Here is a 22,869-nt window from a genome sequence, read left to right as displayed (position 1 = left end):
TTACACCACTCCAGCCGACCCTTGGCATTGCGCATGCGCATGGTGATCTTAGGCTTGTGTGCGGCTGCTTGGCCATGGAAACCCATTTCATGAAGCCCCCGATGAACAGTTGTTGTGTTGCCGTTGCTTCCAGAGGCATTTTGGAATTCGGTAGTGAGTGTTGCAACCAAGGACAGACGATTTTTACATGCTACATGCTTCAGCACTCAGCGGTCCCGTTCTGTGAGCTTGTGTGGCCTACCACTTCGCGGCTGAGCTGTTGTTGCTCCTAGACGTTTCCACTTCACAATAACTGCACTTACAGTTGACCGGGGCAGCTCTAGCAGGGCAGAAATTTGACGAACTGACTTATTGGAAAGGTGATATCCAATGACCGTGCCACGTTGAAAGTCACTGAGCTCTTCAGTATGGCCCAATCTATTGCCAATGTTTGCCTATGGAGATTGTTTGTGCTGTGTGCTTGATTATATATACCTGCCAGCAATGGGTGTGGCTGAAACAGCCGAATCCACTAATTAGAAGGGGTGTCCGCATACTTTTGGCCATGTAGTGTATATTAATAACCAAAGTTGTCTGGGTTTTTCTGAAACACACTGTATGTAAAGGGTAAAGAACAGGTTAGGACAAGTGTGGGGCCATTCAGAAATAGTATAAGTAGAGCCGTTAGTGAGTAAAGCGAGATGGCAGGTATATTAGTCCCTCTTGGACTTAGTCCAAAATGGGGGCTTATGGATTGGGTCTCATCCGTGTGTGCATCTGTCTGTCCACAACCCTATCTCAGAGATGTATGAACCGATTTGGTTCATACTTGGCAAGAACACAATACATGATAGTATACATATGCACATCATTTTAAGAACAGTTTTATTGTTGAAATTTTAATCTTCTTCCATTTAAAACAAAATATATTTGGACCTTGCTGTATTCTCATACAATATAAAACTATTTCTAAGCCTTCACTTACCATAGTAATAGATAGGTGCATTTGTTTGATGTCCCATGTGGCACCTCACTCCCTCAGCTAGGAGTGGGTTGGAGTTTAGACTGTACATAAAGAGCTCATACTGTGCTCATCCAGATTTCATTTAATAAATCCATTTATATGTTTGCAAACTGCATGCGTGCCAAACTAGCAATCTATACAAATGCCTCTACCCTTCCTCATGCAAAAAAAATTTGTGTTCCTCCCTCCCCCCACCCCATTACTTCTTTATAATACTCTTTCTCTGCTGCAACCCTACTCCCTCTTACAAAATTTAAAATATCTGCAACAATTATGTCGATCGAGACACAGATGTTTACCCTTCCACACAATAATCTCCAACTTGTCTGTCCCAGTAGCATTCACAAAGAGGAGCAGTGATAGATGTTCTTCTGACGCTTTGAAGCCAGCTGCACACGTCTCTTCTGGCATGGAACAAAGCGTGAAACAAAACTACCACAAAGTGAAGCATATTTGGAACAAAGAATAACAATACATGATTAAATGGGGATATGTCCTTGTCCTGAACAAAATGCATGTACAAGCTTAGAATCTTTCAGCCTTGGAGGTATGATGGAGCCATTGTGTTCTGAAACACCAAAAGGCTAAATACAACACACATTTCAGCAACAGGGGAAAAGGCTGTAAAACAAAAGTGTGAAGTACAAAGTTTATAAATCACTGACAAATAGAGCAAAAGTCCTTGTTGTTGCCTCGACACCGTTTAGCTTGAGCAGTTGCTGGAATCGTCTCGGTGCATCTCGCAAAAATCCGTTTCTGTCTCTCTTGATCCCTGCACAGAAAAAAAAGAAAGATGTGGCACAGTGGTGGGATTGAAGAAATATAGCTCTGACTCCTCATTCAGTGCCTTGAGGCCCCGTAAGGATGTCTAAAGTCTCCACAAGGATGACTGCATCATCTGCGAAATCAAAATCAGAGTTCTTGACACTCCCAAAAGCATCCCATCAACATCCTCTCCAAAATCCAGTCCATACATGCGCTAGACGGTGTGGGGGCCAGTACACACCCCTGCCGAACTCCAGTAACAACTGGAAACAAGTCAGAGATGGAACCACCACACTTCACAGCACTCTCAGTACCAGAGTATAGTTCAGACATCAGATCGATCAGATTTGCTGGCATCCCATGATCAGGTTTGGTAACATATCGAAACCTTCACTATCTCGTAACCCCACATATTAATATCCCTACATATCTCATCAGCCAATTTATCACCATTCCTGACATAACCTTTTTCCAGATTAGAGTTCAAAAGATGGATAGACTTATTTATTGTTCCCAATTGAGCACGAAGCTCGTTATGTGTCCCCAGGTTCAGATCCACTTTGGTATATTCATTCGTTCCTCGTCTATTTGCATTGTTATCCCACAGGTAATAAATGCATGATGCCCTCTTGAGCTTTAGGCATCGAATGTTAAAATAAAATACGAATGATGCAAACAAGGCCCAATATCCTGTCCAAAAAACTTTCCCATATTAATCTCCCCTATTGTTATCTATGTTACAGAGTGGACAGCAGCTTGTACATACTTGTAGCCTCAGTGTTGACCGAGAGTGTGAGCTTTGGAATCACGTTGCCATCAGCTGTGACCTTGATTCTCCAGCGAATGAGCAGCTTGAGCCTGTGCAAGGTATAGGTGTGGGTTTGGGAGTGAACTAAACAAAATTTCAAGTCAATCAGAAAATCTCGAGTACCCTGAACTAGAGATATACATGTTAATAACACGAGTTAACGACCAGCTTGGCACATGGACATTAATTAAGAGGCACTATCCCTGCTTGTCCGAGATACATCGAGGAAATAGTGGAATTGACGGCGACACTTTCTGCCCTTAAATTTTGCTCTCAAAGACACAAAACAATCATAGAACACCATACCATGCGCATTGTGATTTCAAATCCTTTGTTACTTCAATAGCAAACCAAAATAATAATTATTTTAATGATCGTTTAATCAAATAAATCCAGAGGTTTAGTGCTATTGAAGTTGGCCAGAAGCAGGCCCGAATGCCACCCTAATACACCCCATTGAACCTTTATTTAAATTGAAGTACTGCAAAACTGGAGGTTCTTGGAAGTATTAAGAAGGCGATTTGTGTTCTACAGTGTTGAAGTATATAATTAAATTAAAATATTGTAAAAGTCGTATAAATATATTAATTCCGGGTTTTACCGCCATTTTCTGCAGTGTCTATTTCATCACCCTAACACATTACTTTAGTTATTTTGTTGTTTGTGTCCTTTATGACATCCTTAAAAACAGTAGGTTTCCTGTTTGGAATAATTTTTAATTTTTTTGACTGCCAGGCAGGCAGACAAGACAGAGCGTAAATATTATCGCACTCCTCTATGCACATGTGTGATCTGGACGAATTAAAAGCCAAACTAGAATGGCACTCAGTAGAGAGAGCATACCTCCACCTGGTTGGCCATATCACTCAATGGTGAAGAATCATGAAAAAAAATTATACAAGCTGGATCCGGATCCGGATCTTCACCAAAACTGAATCGATTCTTCCTTGTCACACCCAACGGGTCCAACAAGTTTCGTCCAAATCCATCCATAAATTTTTGAGATATCCTGCTATGTATCGTTTTTGGCCTGATCTCCCAATGGTGAAGAATCAGTTTAAAAATTCTAGCAGCCGGATCAGAATCCGGATCTTCACCAAAATCTAATGATTTCGTCCTTGTCACATACGCTACATCTCTGCCAAATTTCGTCCGAATCCATCCACAACTTTTTGAGATATTTTGTTCACAAACAAACCGACAGACAAAACAGACAGGGGTGAAAACATAACCTCCATCCACCTTTGGTGGTGGAAGTAATAATCGCTCCTTGACAGCTGTTCGATTATTAATTCAAAAATACATTCTTTCCATTCGCTTCGACTTTACCACCACCAAAGACGATTGTTCGATTATTCTTTATTGAAAATAAAATAAAATAAATTTATTCGAAATTAAAGATAACAGGTGTGAAAACATAACCTCCATCCACCTGTGCAAAAAGTTGAAAACCACTTTTTGCACTTGTGTTATTGTTGCAATAGGTAATGATAATAGCATAATATAAAAGTTATTGCAAACCAATATTTGTACTAACAATATTCCACCTCCCCAAGGGGTTTTTCCTCCTTGAACAAATGCCGTGTTAATGATTATAAATAGCTTATTGTGGCGATTTGTGGAAACACCTCCACCAGAAGTAAATATATAATAAATCACAAACACGTATGATTACATTTTAAACAGTCGCTAATGCTGTTTAACACTAAACTGAAATAAATTTGGAGGAATCTGGACATCAGTCAATGCTTATCACATCGACTAATGCACCTGATCGATGATCTACTGTAGTATATATACCCCACAAGGGTTAATATCACGATCCTTCCTGCCGCTTCCGTGGAGTTTTTCCAAGGAGTTTTTCGTGGCGTTTTAACAGAGCCGCTTCTCTGCTTAACAGACTTATAGACTTTTTAAGACCGTTTACACCATTTAGAGGAATAATACCCTTCCTCCTGATGACTCCATCTTTGCTTATTCGGGTTCCTTCTGATGACTCCAATGTAGTATTTGGTTCTCTGTTTCATTTAGACCCCTTAGACCATATTTAGACCATTTAGACCCATAACAACCTTTAGAGGTTAGAACCTTTTAAAACCCCCTTAGAATCCTTTTTGACCTTTTAAGATCATTTAGACCCTTCAGTCCTCTTGCAGCACTTAAGACCCCATTAGACCCTTTATACCATTCAGATCCTTTATACTATTCAAACCCTTTAGTTTAGACCATTCAAACCCTTGAAGACTGTTGAGACCCCTATTCTCTTCAGACCCTTTTCAGATTTTAAAGATAATTTTTTGGCCGATTTAGACCCGTTATGCCCTTCAGACCTTTTTCAGACCTTGAAACATTTTCACAGTTTTGCCTTTAGACAATTTAGTCCTTTAATTTGCAATTAACAAGATCTGCCAGCAACCCTCTTATGGTTAAACTGCCAAAATAAAGACTCTCTGCTCACCTTCACTCCTTCATTCCTCTTTTCTCCTGCCTCTGGAACAAACTCCCTCACTCTCTTCAATCCCACTCCTCCCTCCAGGTCTTTAAAACAGCTGTTCACCACCATCTCTTATCTTCCCCCATCCAAAACCTTGATATTTTCTACCCCCGCTAATTCACCCCAGATCCACATTTTTGAAACACCAACTTCTTTCCTGGAAGTCCTTGCAGTGTCCTTGTATTTTATACTTCTCCCACCACCCCACCCCCCCTTCCCACGCCTCCTCCCCCAAGCCCTCCCACAGATCTCCCGATGTCCCTGCTCTCAAATGTTGTGCTTGTGTACTTCCCCATTTCTCCCCATCTTGTCTACCGCTCCCCTTATTATATGTTTTATGTGTCTGTTTTATTTTTTTGTGTGATGAATGTTAGCGCTTTCACGAGCCTCGATCTTGTATCCAAAAAAACAAAATAATAATAATGATTAATGACATTTCATTGAGTAAATCTTTCGTTTTATTTGGCACACAAAATATACCACACAACACAGGTCCTGGCGAGGGTCTGCAATCTCTGATTGCTCTTTCTAGTTCCAAAATGCAATACCCTAGCTTTCATATTGGCTGCAGTACGTGCTTTGTGAAACAAAGGTCCAATCAGAGGCGATGCTTTGGACAGCTGTATCAACTTGGATGCAGTACAAACACACATCCAGTGGGTGGACAGGTCTGTGAAACACGATTTGGCGTGAAAAGGCTTTAATGGTCGTCGCAAGAATGCAGCAATGCGTGGCCAAGTTATTCATTTATTACAATTACATCGATTATCAATTCAGTTATTAGTCAGGTTCACTATGTCAATAAATTATATTTCGTTCAAAATCATGGTAGATTAGCAAACCTATACATTTTTGGAAAGGTTATAGCATAAGGAAACTAAAAATCAATGTTTACATTTGGAGAGATACCTGTATGGCGGCCATTTTGGATTTTCAAAATGGCCACTGTAAAATACATATTTTGTTCTATTTCTGCCTCTAATTACCCTAAAAACTTTTTAAAATATACTAAACCTATATTTTCAGGGACAAGGAATCCAATGAAAGTATCAAATTAGTGCTATGGGGAATGGTAAGACACGAATCAAAGGTTTTGAATTGCAAAATACTGTCTTTATATTCGCGATAAGTTGCATAATCAAATACATGTTATCATTTTGTACAGGCAGTTAATAACATCAAAATGTGTCACAATAATTCATATCACCAAACATACACAGGCAGTCAGCAAAATCATATATACACATGCAGTCAGTATAACTTCACATCTACACAGGCAGTCAATGACAAAATATACACAGGCAGTCAATGGCATCAAACATACACGATTACAGAATATGCCATTTAGAGTTCGTCATCACTGTCCTGTGTGTCGTACCCGACAATATAGTCCGCATCGTTTTCACAGTCCGTTCCACACAAGCAAAGGTCGGTCAAATTGATTGGCAAATCGAATTGGTCGAATGGTCGATCGAATCGAATTCGATGAATCGAATCGAATCGAATGAATGGTCGAATTGGTCGAATGGAATTGGTCGATTGGTCGAATTGGTCGAATCGAATTGGTCGGAATTGGCAAATGTAAACATTGATTTTCAGATTTTCCATGTAATAACGTTTCCAAAAATGTATAGGTTTGCTAATCTACCATGATTTTGAAAGAAAAAACATAGTGAACCTGATTATGTTTATTTTCAAATAAACGTTCAACTGGTAAAACGATCGTCATGAAACTGTCATCCCAGTATTTCACAGGCAGGGTGTATTTCACATATATCTTGTTCACTTCACGAATATGTGTAATATGTGTCATTCCTTGGATGGACGTTAACCTGGACATCCCATGTGCCGGCATTAGTTGGTGGATGTTAAAGATCCCACAGCGTCCTTCACAAAGAGTAGGATAGCTGTTGCCAGCACACTGAACAAATTAATAATTCCTGCCCTAACCTTAGTCAAACTTCAGGCCTGGCCAGCTGGTTCCTCAAAGACTTGGGCCAAGATTCCCTTGGCCAACCCCACAAGAACATGAGAATAAGTGTGGACACGAACGAGGAAGAAGATGATACAGACACTCGGGCTATCAAGCATTGCCTGGTTGCCTCTTTACCCCGTTGCACCAGTTTGCATTACTGTAATGTGTTTCTTTTTAAATGCAATAACAGCGTTTATCTGCGAATAATGCTTCACAAATCTAGTAATGCCACAGTATCTCTGTTCCACCAGAGTGTGGTGAGTGATAGCGAGAGTGGGTTGGTGACTCAATTAACCTCCTTCTCACTGAGGTCGAGTGTCCCTCATCTGGACAGTTGCTCATGCTCAGTCGTTTTGATGGAGTATTAACAAAACCAACGACAACTAGAACGGCACTCAGTAGAGAGCATGCGTCCGCCAGGTGAACAGTTTACGTTTTGTATCCCAGAGTAGACCAGAAAATCACAATACAGAATCACATTTAATCAAAATCCTCCGTCCACAACTTTTTGAGATATCCTGCCATGTATCGTTTTATCCCCATCTCCCAATGGTGAAGAATCACATTAAAAATTCTACTAGACCCGGATATGGATCTTCATCAAAATCTAATCATTTCATCCTCGTCACATATGCTAGCTCTCTGCCAAATTTCGTCTGAATCCGTCCGCAACTTTTTGAGATATCTTGCTCACAAACAAACAGACAAACAGACAGGGGTGAAAACATACCCTCCATCCACCTTTGGTGGCAAAGGTAACAATATGGCAATAACCTCGACACCTTTGCATTTAGTGCAAGTATGGCCACACAAAATGTCATCCAAAACAACTAATGTACCAACCAGGACCACACACGACACCATTGGTGTCTCCATTGTCACCGAGTGAAATTAAATAAATGCATTTCATGATAAAGATTTGGTAAATCCTCATTAGAGTTTTGCACAAATTTTTAAACACGTAAACCTTTGTGATGGTTTCAGCTAATTGTTTGATTCTATTTCCAGTTTTGGTCACGATGCCATCATTATCACACACTAGGGCATGCCCGTACTATATATACTAGGGCATGCCCGTACTATATATATATCTAAAATTATATCCCCCCCCTCTATTTACATGAAATGGTTTGGTCCATTCGCAAAGCCAAAGCGAACGGCTTGCGAGTACGGTGACAATCCCCCCCCTCTATTTACATGAAATGGTTTGGTCCAAAGCGAACGGCTTGCGAGTACGGTGACAATCCCCCCCCTCTATTTACATGAAATGGTTTGGTCCAAAGCGAACGGCTTGCGGAGTTTGGTAAAGAAATCGCCATAGCTCGGTAACTACTTGTCCGATTAATATGAAACCTTGAAAAGGCACATCCTCGGGTCCCCAGCAATATACCTGGCAAGTTTAAAGTATATCGGACCCGTGGTTGTCGAGAAACAGCAGTCACAGACAAACATACAGACATACATACACACAGAGATTACTGGAATTATAGATAGATATCTAAAATTATATCCCCCCCCCTCTATTTACATGAAATGGTTTGGTCCAAAGCGAACGGCTTGCGAGTACGGTGACAATCCCCCCCCCCCCCCCCTCTATTTACATGAAATGGTTTGGTCCAAAGCGAACGGCTTGCGAGTACGGTGACAATCCCCCCCCTCTATTTACATGAAATGGTTTGGTCCAAAGCGAACGGCTTGCGAGTACGGTGACAATCCCCCCCCTCTATTTACATGAAATGGTTTGGTCCAAAGCGAACGGCTTGCGGAGTTTGGTAAAGAAATCGCCATAGCTCGGTAACTACTTGTCCGATTAATATGAAACCTTGAAAAGGCACATCCTCAGGTCCCCAGCAATATACCTGGCAAGTTTCAAGTATATCGGACCCGTGGTTGTCGAGAAACAGCGGTCACAGACAAACACACAGACATACACACATACACACACACACACACACACACACACACACACACACACACACACACACACACACACACACACACACACACAGAGATTACTGGAATTATAGATAGATAAGTTATCGCCAAATCGGCTGGTTCTCTTTTCAAAAAGGGTCATTATCTGGAATAACCTTTAAACCATACACAGGTAGTCGATAAAACGAGTCAAAAGGCCATGCAAACACTTTAAACGTGGGATTATGTTAATGTGAAGGCTGGCGTCGATGTGCGTCAGCAAACAAGAAAAACACTGGATTGTAACAACAAAACGTTGATGAGAGTACGCTCTCGCTTTGTGGAATGACGTGCAGCTGATGCTTGGAACACAAGCCCTTAGTCAGAGCAAAAAGGACGATTGGCTAACGCTTGAAACGTCCATTTCCATGGTGGTACACATCCTCTTATAAACTAAAAGTTGATAAACGACATGCATCAAAAACAGCCTTGTTGATGTCAGCTGTCAGATATGCACTGTAAACAAAAACTTTAGCAATGACGTATTTGTCACTGTGCTGTCCAACCAACGGATGAGGCGATTGGATTAGACTAGTCTCATGGAATTTGGGGAAAAGGCACCGGTTTTGTTTTTACTGTTGAAAATGACCAGGGCCAGCCTGGAGTGCTGGGTTTTGTCAGGAGCAACACAAACAGCTGAGCGTGATCTTGCGGTGGTGGAGGTAATAAACAAAAGATGGACATAACCAAGGAAAATCAGGAAAACACAGGGAATGAAAACACTTTCGATGATAGTTTTGAGCAGTCGTGTGTCTAAAGCTTGATAGATTTAAGAAATCAATAAAAGACAGTGCACGAACGCAAGGTTTGTACAAACATTATTTTTTAAAGCAACAGCAAAACAAACTGGCTGATGAAAGAACAAAATAACACCAATTTGAGGTTGTTATTCAAGAAAAACATCACAACACTATGAGGAAGCAAACACAAATTTTAGTGAAGAACGAAAATAAAGTAGGAATTGGAGTGCAAGTGAGGACATCTTAAAATAATGGTATTACCAGAAAAAAGCAAACATAAGGAAAATTATCAAGTCAGTCTTGTCTTGGTCATGCAAGAAGTAGATTTGTCTCATGGGGAGATGACTTAGCTAAGGAAGTTACAGCTTGTTAGTGAAGTTATGAGGTAGCTAGCTAGCTAAGGAAGTTACAAAGTAGTGAGCTAAGAACATTGTGGTAGCTAGCTCAGTAAACAACAGCATAGCTAGTTAAGGAAGTAATGAGGAACCTATTGTCGTGTGCTTGCCCTCTGGTGACACCGCAGGGCGACACAGATGACCAAACGAGCTTCAACTCCGAGGCATTCAATTCAATGGTGAACCTTCGTTATACGCGGGGGGAGCAAGTGGAGGAGAAGCCGTGAGCGCTTACCTGCACGAGTCCACCCGATGTCCTCGTCCTTGCAATAAATCAGCTCAAACCGACACGGAATTAAAATGTACAAACATAACAACTCTATTAAAGAAAATGCCGGTCACAGAATGCACGATAAAACTAAATTCATAATTGGAGCGCCCCCACACAGACTCGATTACAACACAAGGGAAATAATAACTGGAAAATAATTATGTGTGATTTGTGGCACTTAGCTCTAAGCTGCTTTTGAATCTCATCAGGAATTGTCAAAGATCGTCTGAGGCCTCTATGTCCTTGCGCTCGTTGGCGCATAGTAGGCCTTGATACGCAGCTCACTCTTCCAGCCGCACGTATCCTCACGATCTTGTTCACCAACACCAACACCACAGCCAGACGATGCGAGGAAGTCCAGGGCCTCGACCGTTCGTTGACAAAATCCAGGACTCGAGAATTAAAGAAGAAGAGCGATGTCAGGACACGACCGTCACCACCAGAACCAGACCTCGAGAGAGAAAATGTCCGCCGTTCTAATTGTTTTGTACTCGAGGCTCTGACGTAATCCCACGACGTCTCCGTGTCCGCTCCTATCAGGGAGTTCCATCTTACCAGTCCTTGCGCCAATCAAATCCTGGACCAATCACTGCTCTTCGAGGCATGGCCTCACTGACCTTTTGTGCCTATCTGCTCACCAGGTCGATGTCATCCGCGGCAGTGCTCAAAGTCCTGTTTCCGGTTGGTTTTTATTTAGCGTGGTTAATGGGCGATTTAATACTATTTGTGTGTGCTGTGTGTGTCATAAGGAACAAAGGAAAAATAACAGAGGCCATTACATTCAGGGGATTAATTACCCATAATTCCTTGCTAATTAACATACCCCAACCCCTCTCATGGGGACGAAGATACGCTCTTCCACGACATATGGTGTACACAAATTTCCTATTACATGGGGTTTCTTCTTCTTCACGACAGTTGGAGCACACTACCTATGCAATTCTACCTGGACCAAGGTAATCACTGCCTACCCCTACAAACGTAACACTATTATTGTTCACGAGAATGGGGTTACTGGCAGATGATGTGCACTCAGCAGAAACCTGCTCAGAGCACAGAAAGAGTAGAGGGTGAACAACCAGAAAGGAGGTATATATAGCTAGTTGAGGAAGCAACGAGGAAACTAGCTAAGGAAGTTACGTGGTAGTTAGCCAAGAATGTACTAGATAATTAGCTAAATAAGTTATGAGATAGATATCCAAGGAAGTTACAACATAGATAATTAAGGAAGCAACGTGGAACCTAGCTGAGGAAGTTATGAGGTAGTTAGCTGAGGAAGCAACGAGGTAATAAGGAACTTATAACGTATATATCACAGGAAGTTACAACATAGCTAGGTTCCACGTTGCTTCCTTAACTAGCTAAGGAAGTTACAAGGTAGTTGGCTCAAAAAATTACAAGGTAACTATAGCCCAGGAGCATTAGCCAAAAATGAAGGGGAAGCCTAGAAGAAATTAGTAGAAAGCTGATTCTTTGCACAGAGCTCTAGAATGTCATGTGGATACCCACAGTACAAAGTCCCACGAGTCCCACCTTGTGGCATTTTCAAAATTCAAGATGTCCGCCGGTTAGACGGAAAATGCATAAATTGCGATAACTTCAGCCTAGAACCTCATAAAAGTATACTTTTTATGTCTAAATATATTTTTTAGCATCCTAGGATTTCAATAGAATATCTTTCAGTGACCTCAGATAATGATATGCAGAGATAATCCAAGTCACTGGACAAACACCGATATCTCATGTACTTCCAATCAACCCATAGAACATCTTTGACGTCATCTGGTTTCAAGCTGGAATCACTCCCACCTACTTCGGCAGCTACCAAATTCCACAGCTACAGAGCATACCATGCTGTTCAGCAGTGGCAGGGGAATGAACTGCTGCCAACTGAGTGGGGGTGGCAGTACAGAGAGGGACTACTTGTTCCAATCGAGACTGATAGGCCTGTCGCCCCTGAGAAAGTGCTGAAAATGATATCTTGTGGATGCAAGGCGGGGTGTGGAAAACGATGCACTTGCTACAAGTCTGGTCTGGAGTGTACCCTCTTGTGTACTGTTTGTAATGGCCATAATTGCAAAAACTCTCGGGACATTGATTTAGAGGGTGATAACAGTGTTTAAGTCAGGAATAAGAAAAGTGACATTCAGTTAACACGGTACTGTCCAAAACACTAGAATCAGGTTGGGATGACTGGGATCAAAGAGTTGGTCTGCTTTTGTGTCGTATTGTAATTAAATGTCAAATCCCCATGTGTTGTTTACCTCTTGCAGGCCTTGTGGTCACAATGTGAAACATTTTGCATTAAATAAAATAATAGCAAATTAAACTTATCATGATTTTGATGTTTTTTTGCATTACAGCAGCGGCAATTTTGTCAGCCATCTTGGATTATATCTACATATCATTATCTGAGGTCACTGAAATATATTCTATTAAAATCCTAGTGTGCTAAAACATATATTTAGCCATGAAAAGTACACTTTTATGAGGTTCTAGGCAGAAGTTATCCATATTTATGTATTTTCCATCCAACCGGCGGCCATCTTGAATTTTGAAAATGCCACAAGGTGGGACTCGTGGGACTTTATATTGTGGGCATCCACATGGTATTCTGAAGCTCTGTGCAAAAAATCAGCTTTCTACTAATTTCTTCTAGGTCCTAACCTAATGCTCCTGGGCTACTAAGGAACTTATTAGGTAGATATCCAAGGAAGTAACAAAGCTAGTTAAGGAAGCAACGAGGAACCTAGCTAAGGAAGTTACGAGGTAGTTAGCTAATGAAGTTACGAGGCAATAACAAACTTATTACATAGATATCCAAGGAAGTAACAACATCGCGAGTTAAGGAAGAAACAAGGATTCTAGTTAAGGAAGTAACGAGTGACCTAGCTAAGGAAGTTATTAAATAGCTAGATTCGGGTATCTACGGAAGTTATTAAATAGTTAGATTTGGGTATCCAAGGAAGTTATTACATAGCTAGATTCGGGTATCTAAGGAAGTTATTAAATAGCTAGACTCAGGTATCCAAGGAAGTTATTAAATAGCTAGATTCGGGTATCTAAGGAAGTTATTAAATAGCTAGACTCAGGTATCCAAGGAAGTTATTAAATAGCTAGATTCGGGTATCTAAGGAAGTTATTAAATAGCTAGATTCGGGTATCTGAGGAAGTTATTAAATAGCTAGATTTAGCTATCCAAGGAGGTTATTAAATAGCTAGATTCGGGTATCAAAGGAAGTTATGCCGAGCTTCTCAGCATACACTTTTTTTTTTTTTTTGTATACAAGATCGAGGCTCGTGAAAGAGCGAATTGATGCGAGCGAAAGAGCGAAAGAGCGAAAGAGAGAATTTTTGTATACAAGAACTTTGATGTTATACCAACTCGACTGTTTTCTTCTCTTCCCTCTTGCTATTCTTGTTCTGAACTTAATCGCCGTATTCATAGTGTGGTATGAAGTGTAATCCCGTGCGATTTGCGTGCTAAAATTGATTTTTTTGCATTGTTGGATCAATTCGGTCAAAATATTGAAAAATAATGGGGTTCAAATTTTCCGACCCCCGGACCCCCTTTTATGGGGTGTTTTGTTTCCAGTGACCCCTAGGACTGACCATGCGACTTTCTCCCCTAACAACTGAGAGATTTTATCGATCTCGGGGTCGTTAGAGAGGTTTTCGATGACGCTAAATCCATTTATGATACTTTCGAAGCGACCGGAAGTGGCGATCCCAGATTTCCGTTCACCAAAGTTGCTAAGGTCAAGGTCATTTCAATTGTAGCAATAAACTTAGGCATGTAATACCACTTTTTATGGTTTTCAGGCACAGGAAGACGTTTGGTGCAGTTATTTTTGCGATCTAGATGCCCTGTCGCGAGATAAGGACAAAGAAATATTGGTAAAATGCTCAAGGCTTTTTTTTGTTTGTTTTTCAGAAAGAAGGCTGACAGAGACTAGTACAAAACCATCTAGAGGTCATGTCTGAGAAGAACAGCGTGTGCATCATCTGCAATGAGGGAGCTACATCAAAGAAGAGACTGATAAACAATCCTGATATGATTGGCGAACTTTTTTATTGTGCTAACGAGCGACTGTCTTTGGGTCAGGGTGATATTAAGCGACTTACAGATCGGTTAGCTAGCTTAGGTGAATCTGAACGGAAATCAGTATGGTATCATAGCGAATGTCGAAAACCCATCGTCAACACAAGCATGATTGAACGGCTAAGGGTTAAACGAGTCCGGTTTGATTCTCCTGCATGCCCTGCGCGTGGGCCTGGACGACCTTCCAGTGTGGCTGACTCTACCCGACCTAAAAGAACAAAAACCATCCCGAAGGAAAAGGTGTGTCTGTTCTCGTCATGTAGCTTTTGTTCTAATAACATATCAGAACCTCTCCATCGCGTTTACTCTGACAAGATGGGTGAAAACTTCCTCGAGATAAAGCTCAAGACTCAGGATGACCGCATCAGAACTTGCGTGTCCGAGTTAGAAGATGCTGGGGATGCCTCTGCTCTTGAAAAATACTATCATAGGAAATGTTTACGATACGCGCAGCGCACTTTAACGCGAAAAGATCATAGTAATACCCAGCTTATTGGCTCTCTATGTGATGAACAGTTGCTTCTCTCCGTCCAAAATACTCTTACTGCGGACGATCTTACTCTGAACATGGCTGAAGTGAATGGTGCATATTTGTCCATTTTGAAGAGGTATAATGTAGAGATCAATCAGACAACCAACTACCGCAAGCATTTGAAAAAGCTCATTACTGAACGGCTTCCGAATATCCAGTTCGTCCAATCACTACGCAAAAATGAGCCCGACAACCTCGTTCTTTCACTGGCGGTTAGGAAGGCCATGCAACTGAGGTCTGCACAGCTGGATAACGACGACACAGTTGGCAACTTGAAGAACATGGCAAACATTCTAAGGGAAGAGATAATGCAGCATCGAAGCTGGTCGTTCAGGGGAATGTTTGAAGACTTTGAGAATCCTCCACTTCTCCAGTTCTTCCTCACTCATCTCCTATTTGGCCGTCATGTTCTCAAAGTTTCTGAAATGCGCAATGCACAAGTGGACAAAACTGTTGATGTTGCTTGCTAGTTTCTCGTCCCGAATACTCGAACCGATCGCCAGGTAAAGCATCAGCCAAAACAAAACGAAATCTTTCAGCAAACAGCCCAGACGCCCCTCTCAATAGGCTTGCCGCTCACCATTCATTCCAGAGTTCGTGCCAAAAACCTCGTCAATAACCTATCAGAAGTTTACATTGGGAGCGACTACCAGAGGCTCCTTGATCTCGAAAAGCGCATAGAGCAAGGCGTTCTTCAGCGAATGAAGGAGGCTGGTGGATTTTGTCTGCCTGATTTCATCAAGAAGGGATTGAACATCTGGTTCGCTGTTGATAACATCGACCTCTTAGAAGACACACCGACTGGACAAAACACATTCCATGGCACAGTGATCGTGATCAACCAGCGAGCAGAAGATGGCGAGCCCATCAACCAACCACTTGTCATCCCAGAGAAACTTCTCACACCGGCACCACTCGCGTTCGAAGTCAAGTACCTGCAAGAGCCAATCATTAAACCTAAACCAATTCGATTTGAGGTCTACCATCTAGAAAAGCGGAGGAGTAAGATTTCCAAAGACTTCACTCACATCTGGGCGCTTGCCAACTACTACGGTATTGATGACAGAGGTGGTGAAAAGCTAAATGACCAACGTGTGGAGAATATAGAGCAGCAAGAGACTGAAGAACTGCAAGATCAGACCGCAGGTCAAAACCCCAGATATTCCGACGATCCTATTCTTTCAGTGACAAAACGAATCCTTAAAGGTAAGGAGTTAGCAAAGGAAGAAGTTATGCCAACATGGGGTGCTACTAAATCTCTTCTGTTATCACGCTCCTGTCAGAGTCTGAGCCCGACTAACACAGAAGTGATCGCTCCGCTATTCAAGACTTCTCCAACGGATTACTCGACCCTCTATACTGTTCTGATGTTGACTCAGGGCATATCTGCTTTTGTGGTTGGTCCTGAGAGAAGAACCCTCATAACGCTCGATCTTGATCTTTACAGCCGCGCCCTCAAGATTCAGCAGTCAGTGAATAACACCAACTGGATTCTCCGAGCGGGCGTTCTGCATATTGCGTTTGCTGCCCTGCACGCTCTTGGCAAAACAATCGACGGAAGTGGCATTGACACGTGTGCGATTGAAAGCGGCACATACACTTCTGCAGGTCTTCGTGGGGTCTATGGGGGCAAGGCATACAAGCGAGGAGTTGAGTACCACATCACGACTAGCCTGGCGATCATGGTGATGAAGTTTGACGCCATTTTCTCTGATCATCCACCTGAACCACTTCGTGACCAATGCGTTGCTCTCAAGAAAGCTCTCCACGACCGTAGCCAAGACATGGTTGATATCTACAACGACATCCGGTCCTCGTACTCAGAAAATCCCCATGAGAAAGAAGATGACAACATCGGCGAGCTCGCTCAATTTCTCAACCAGTACCTCGAGCAAGTGGAAAGTCTTTTGCATCTCATAGGTGCCTGCCGTTCAGCTGATTGGGAAGGTTACTTGGCTGCCTTAGAGAACCTCATCAAGTATTTCTTCGCGCGCGATCTCCTGAATTATGCTCGCCTAATGCCAGTCCATCTTGCACAAATGAATGCTCTGGAAGAGGATGATCCAGTTACGTGGGAGGCCCTGAAATCAGGAGACTTCGTTGTGGCAAAATCAGAAGTTCTCTTCACTCATCTTTTCACCGACCAGGCCCTGGAGCAAGAGATCAAAGGGTTGAAGCGTCACGGCGGGATGGTTGGATTGAGCCAAGACGAAGCTGCCATAGACCGACTTCTTACTACCACACCTCACCTCGCTCGTATAGTGAAGCAGTATCTCAACAGTTTCCCTCAAGCCTCTAAATCTACCGAGCGAAGTGAACATTACCAGCTTTCGGGACAAGTTGCAGCAAGATCGAGAGAAAACGCTCTGAAGATCCGTCACTCCATCGAGTTGCATTGCGCGGGCAATCCGTTTACAGTAAAGCCTGCTTTGAAGAGCCTGGTGTCTTCAGCCCTTGTTCCAGAAGATGCGAAAGACGATATCTTGCGATTTGCAGGGAAGGGACAGAAATGTTTTAACGATTTCGTTCAAGACAGATTACTGCCCACATCAACACTTTCGGTTTGGGACCCAATGAAGAAACTGAAGCTAAAAACCTTTTCGAACTTGATGGAGAAAACTAACGTTTGCGTTGGTGATAAGGTCATCAAATTGCATGAAGATCGTGAACTGCTCGGCAGATTTCTTATCATCCAAAGAAGCCGGCCTCAGCTGGTGCCAAAACTAGAAGAGACAATCGGAGAGTATGAGATGTCAGTGCTACCCCGCTCCCTTTGCGCTGTTGATGGGTCTCTGTACATTCCGACGGACAAGGCCAGTCTGATGCATGCCGGTGAAGGGGCGAAGGGGCAACCACTTCAATCGCCTCCTCTTCTCGATATATCTCCGGCAGATGGTCCATCGCGAGTTCTTGTCATTGATGCCATGGCTGTGGTTCAGAGTATGAAGAAAACAACGATAATGAGAAAGCTATCGGACCTCCAAGACGCATCTATCAAGCGGATTGAGTACATGATGACAGGCTACAATGAGGCTCGAGTGGTATTTGATCGTTATCTGGATCAAACTCTGAAGAACAAGACGCGCCAGAAGAGAAGTAAGACCTCCACAGAATATGCCATCCACCCAGATATGAAGCTCACAATGTCTCTAAAGGAGATTCTGTCTGCATCAAGTTCTAAGAGTAAACTGACTTCTATGTTCGCTCAGGGTTTGTTGGAACACTTCTCCGGTAACAATACCTTCAAACTAGTCGTCGTGTACAACACCAAGATCAAGGGTCACAATTTTGAAGAAGATCATTCACACGAAGAAACTGATACACTGATACCTCATCTTGGCTTCTATCGCTGCTGATCTTGGCTTCTATCGCTGAAAGTGCTGAGAGATACATATGTGTTTGGTCACCCGACACAGACGTCCTCACGCTTCTCCTGGACCTGGTCTCTTGTGGTCGTCTTGGAGCTCAAGCTCGTCTGAAGTTTTTAACTGGTAAGGGAACGAAGTACAGCAAAATTGATGTGGTGGACCGAGTTGGAGTAATAGGTCTTCGGAAATGTCAAGGACTGATTGGACTCCACAATTTCTCTGGCGCTGACTGGGGTGGGAAATTCATGGGAATCACCAAGAAGACCTGGGTTGGTGTCTACATGAAGCTTGATGAAGATGATCCTGCTATCAGCTGCTTCCGGGAGCTTGGTGAGGGTCCTATCCCGACCACGCTGACGAATGGTGAACTGCCCTCTCAGGTCAAGGATTTGGAGAAGTTTGTCTGTCGCGTATACTGCTCGACCGGTCCTACAACCCTACCGGCGCTTAGATGGGAACTATTTCGGTCAAAAAACTTAAGAGGGATAGATGTTACCTCCTACTCGCGCTGCGTTATTGCCCCACATCCATCGCGCAAATTACATCGCCATGCGGGATAAATCATATACTACAAACTGCCCGACTCTGCCTTCTATTGAACAAAATGGATGGACTGTAAAGAAAGGTCTATATGTTCCGGTGGGATGTCTCAACCTCCCTGCCCCAAAAGCTGTGATTGAGCTTCCGAAATGTAAATGTAAATCAAGCTGCAAAGGCAGATGCAGTTGTTGGAAGAACGGTCTTCCATGCACTCCTCTATGTAAATGTTATGTCGATAACTGTGTAAATTTGGTCAGAAATGATATACATAGCGAAGACGTTGACGAATAATCCGTCCAGTAGTTTAGTTTGCATGATTCTCGGATGTGTTATCTTGAGAATTTAGAGGAATTGTGTTACATTTCTTAACTACTTGTGTCGATAATTGTGTACATTTGGTAAGAAATGATATAGTTAGCGAAGATTTTGACGAATAATCCGTCCAGTAATTTTAGTTTAAAAGCTATTTAATTATCAAAATTATCTTGCATGATTCTCGGATGTGTTATCTTGAGAATTTAGAGGAATTGTGTTACATTATTACATAGTTGTGTAAACAAAAACATTTTGTGACATTAAACAAGCTAAACACACATAGTTCTGTATTTATATCAGTTGTAAGACTTTTGCTATTTCGGTAAATATTTTCTAAATTTGACTAAGAATGGCTTTAAAACGTAGATTTATTTGTGACTGGCCAGTCTGATCGCAAAAATAACTGCTTCAGCCGTCTTCTCGTGCATGAAAACCCTCAGAGAGTGGTACTATATGACCAGGTTTTATCGCTACCTTTGAAATGACCTTGACCTTGGCATGGAACCTAACCGGAAGTCGGGGATCGCCCCCTCCGGTCGCTTCAAAAGTATCATAAATGGATTTAGCGTCATCGAAAACCTCTCTAACGACCCCGAGATCGATAAAATCTCTCATTTGTTAGGGGAGAAAGTCGCATGGTCAGTCCCGGGGGTCACTGGAAACAAAACACCCCTTAAAAGGGGGTCCAGGGGTCGGAAAATTTGAACCCCATTATTTTCGAATAAATTGACCTAAAATCAATCCAACAAAGCAAAAAAATCAATTTTAGCACGCAAATCGCACGGGAGCTGTTTTTCATGACACCTCATACCACACTATCAAGCAGGCAGTTTATGTTCAGCAAAATCCAGCATTTCATCCTAGATATGCACATCTGAAAATCTAGTAATTACGTCAAATCCCCCAAAAAATGTCATAATAACTGAATTATTAAGAAGTCAAAGTGCACGACTTAAACATATTCCGAAAGGGCTTTCAGAGCCTCGAGTCTCTCTCGAACGTCGTCTTAGCTTCAACATTATCAGGTGGTTATATGGGTGGTGTAAGTTGTTTTTTTTGCTACTGTGTTCCATAATTTTCATTTTATAGAAATGTCTGCTTTCTTAAAATCCTCTTCACTTAAAAAAAGTCCACAAATGTTGAAAGATGTCATGATTAAACTTGACATTTGTTTATGTTTTTCAACTGGGGGTGCAAACAAAGCCCTGTCACCTGGGTTTTCTACGTATAGACTTTGAGGTAGTTGGGGAATTTGATTTGCACTTAGGACTGGGCAATAACAATATTGCTTTTAAGAGCCAATAGCCATTCAGAAAAAAACTTCATTTTCACTTGCAGAATTATCTATCATTGAGGATTTTCCTGTGATATTCCACGAATCACGTTCTGCTGTCATGTTCAATATTTGTGAATAACATGTATGTGTATGATATTGTTTGACATCTTATGCTGCTCATAAAATAAAGTTGTATATTTGAATGAGAAGCAAAACAAGCTTTGCCAGCAACAAAACTATAGAGAAATATGAAATAAAATGCCGAACCTTACTAGGTTTACACACAGACTACAGTAGATCCGAGAATGAAGCATATTAAAACAAGCATTCTGAGTATTGCACTGCAATACATGTCCCCTACCAAAGTTCAAAGTGCCATAACTTTGTCAAAAATGATCGAATATGCAAATTTATGCACGGTTGATGCTGGTTTTCAAACTTGATCTGAGGTATGCTGAGACACATGTGTGTCACGCCTCGCCTCGTTGATAAGCCCGCAAGGTCGCTCTGTGGAGCAGCCTGTACGTATTGCACTGTGAATTATATAATTACCAACTCATGGTCTGAGGTACTAGCGATTCAAGAGATAAACATTTTTTAAGAAATATTTTCGTTTAATTAACGATATCTGCCAAACCACGTGACCTATCGCAAATTCCAAAAGGACATTTTAGTAGACTGACATGCTGAACAGATCTGTGAAGTTTCCCCTCGATTGGATCAAAAATGAGGGAGGAGCTCGGTTTTAAAGGTTCATGCTTAAAAACGTCATAACTCTGAAACCATGTGATGCATGACGTCATGCTTACTGACTTTTTTGTTCGTCATGGGTATGCATTTCTGCCTGCAAAGTTTGGCCACGATCTGTTCAGCCGTTGCAGAGAAAAGGGGTTTTTCGTGTTTTCACGAAAAACAATATGGCGGCCGAACCACGTGACCTGTGACGTCATAATTACCATTAAAATATTTTACAGACCGAGTCCCCCCTACGGTGAAAATTTGATCTCAATCGGTCCTATTATTGCAGAGAAAATCTTTTTTAAAGGAAATTAAAACTTAAAATGGCACTGAGTTAAGGATCATCAGAATTATCAGAATACCCAAAGTTCAAAGTGCTATAACCTTGTCAAAAATGATCGAAACGTCGTGAAGTTCGAACTTGATCTGTAACTTATCATGAGTAAACCATGTGCCAAGTTTGAAATCATTAGCATTAAGCGTTTAGAAAAAAAGTCCGGAAAACTGTTCTTTGCGTGACTGACTGACAGACTGACGGAGGGACGGCGTGCAAACCTATAGTCCCCTCCGGTGTACACCGGTAGGGGACTAATAAATCTGCGCGCGCACACACACACACACACACACACACACACACACACACACACACACACACACACACACACACACACACACACACACACACACACACACACACACACACACACACACACACACACACACACACACCTCCGGGTGAGCCCAAAAATTATTCCTTCATCTGTGAATGCGTGAGTAGGCTTATACATGTGGGGTGAGTTCTTGAAAATGTGACTAAGTGGAATGAATTACCAAGGGAATGTGGGATTTTCCAACGATAAAACTTCTCCGTTCTCCCCCTCCGGTAAGGAAACCACACTTGGGAATTCTTTCTGTGGAAGGGATTGGAAAATGGAGGGATTGAGGAAACCGAGCCATCAACATCACAGACACTGCTGTAAAACCACCTACCATATTCTGCCATTCTCATAGTTTTCTTTATTATTATGTCTGCCTTTTCAGTGGTTTTGCTCGGTTAGAATGCTAAATGTGAGCGGGCGCAGCTTAATACAGATAAACCAGAAGTGTTATGCAGTCCTTGATCATTTTGCCACCTGTTCTCGAGAAATTCTATTTTTTTATCTTTCAAAGAAAGGACAACACAGACTACACTATCGGTAGCGGGCCGTTACACAATTCATTATGGTATCCAGTTTTCCGAGGATGTGAGGACACACTTTCCAACTTTCACCAAATTTTTGAGAAAACGTGCTGCACCAGAGTGGGCGGCGTAACAGTGAGAGCACCGAACCTGAGTCTGGGATGTTGGTGCTTCCGACCCTGGCCGAGCCATAAAAAACACTTTAATCTAATTGGAGTCTGGCCAAGTCATACCAAAAACACCTAATCTGAGGAGGTTGCACCATCTTGCTGAAACCACGTCATTGGGCTCACTTCTGCAAATCTGTTTAATTCTCTGTATATATACATATATGAGAGAATTAAATATCTTCCGTATACTAGAATTTTACAGCAAATATACAAGAAAAAGTAC

General features: G+C 42.0%; 1 non-coding gene across 1 annotated transcript; it reads right to left on the bottom strand.

Annotated features, from left to right (window-relative positions):
* Nucleotides 1–847: 847 nt before the first annotated feature.
* On the bottom strand, nt 848–22,264 carry LOC137425583 (uncharacterized). Its single transcript, XR_013623002.1, has 3 exons — nt 22,128–22,264; nt 2,535–2,626; nt 848–1,775 (listed from the first exon to the last, which is right to left on the bottom strand). It is a non-coding gene; the product is annotated as an uncharacterized LOC137425583 (transcript).
* Between the last annotated feature and the right edge of the window lie 605 nt (nt 22,265–22,869).

The sequence above is a fragment of the Myxine glutinosa genome, chromosome 4, assembly GCF_964187855.1.
Source record: "Myxine glutinosa chromosome 4, kmMyxGlut1.1, whole genome shotgun sequence".
Taxonomy (NCBI): domain Eukaryota; kingdom Metazoa; phylum Chordata; class Myxini; order Myxiniformes; family Myxinidae; genus Myxine; species Myxine glutinosa.
The sequence above is the reverse complement of the archived record's forward strand: the minus strand, read 5'-3'. Positions and strand labels throughout refer to the sequence as shown.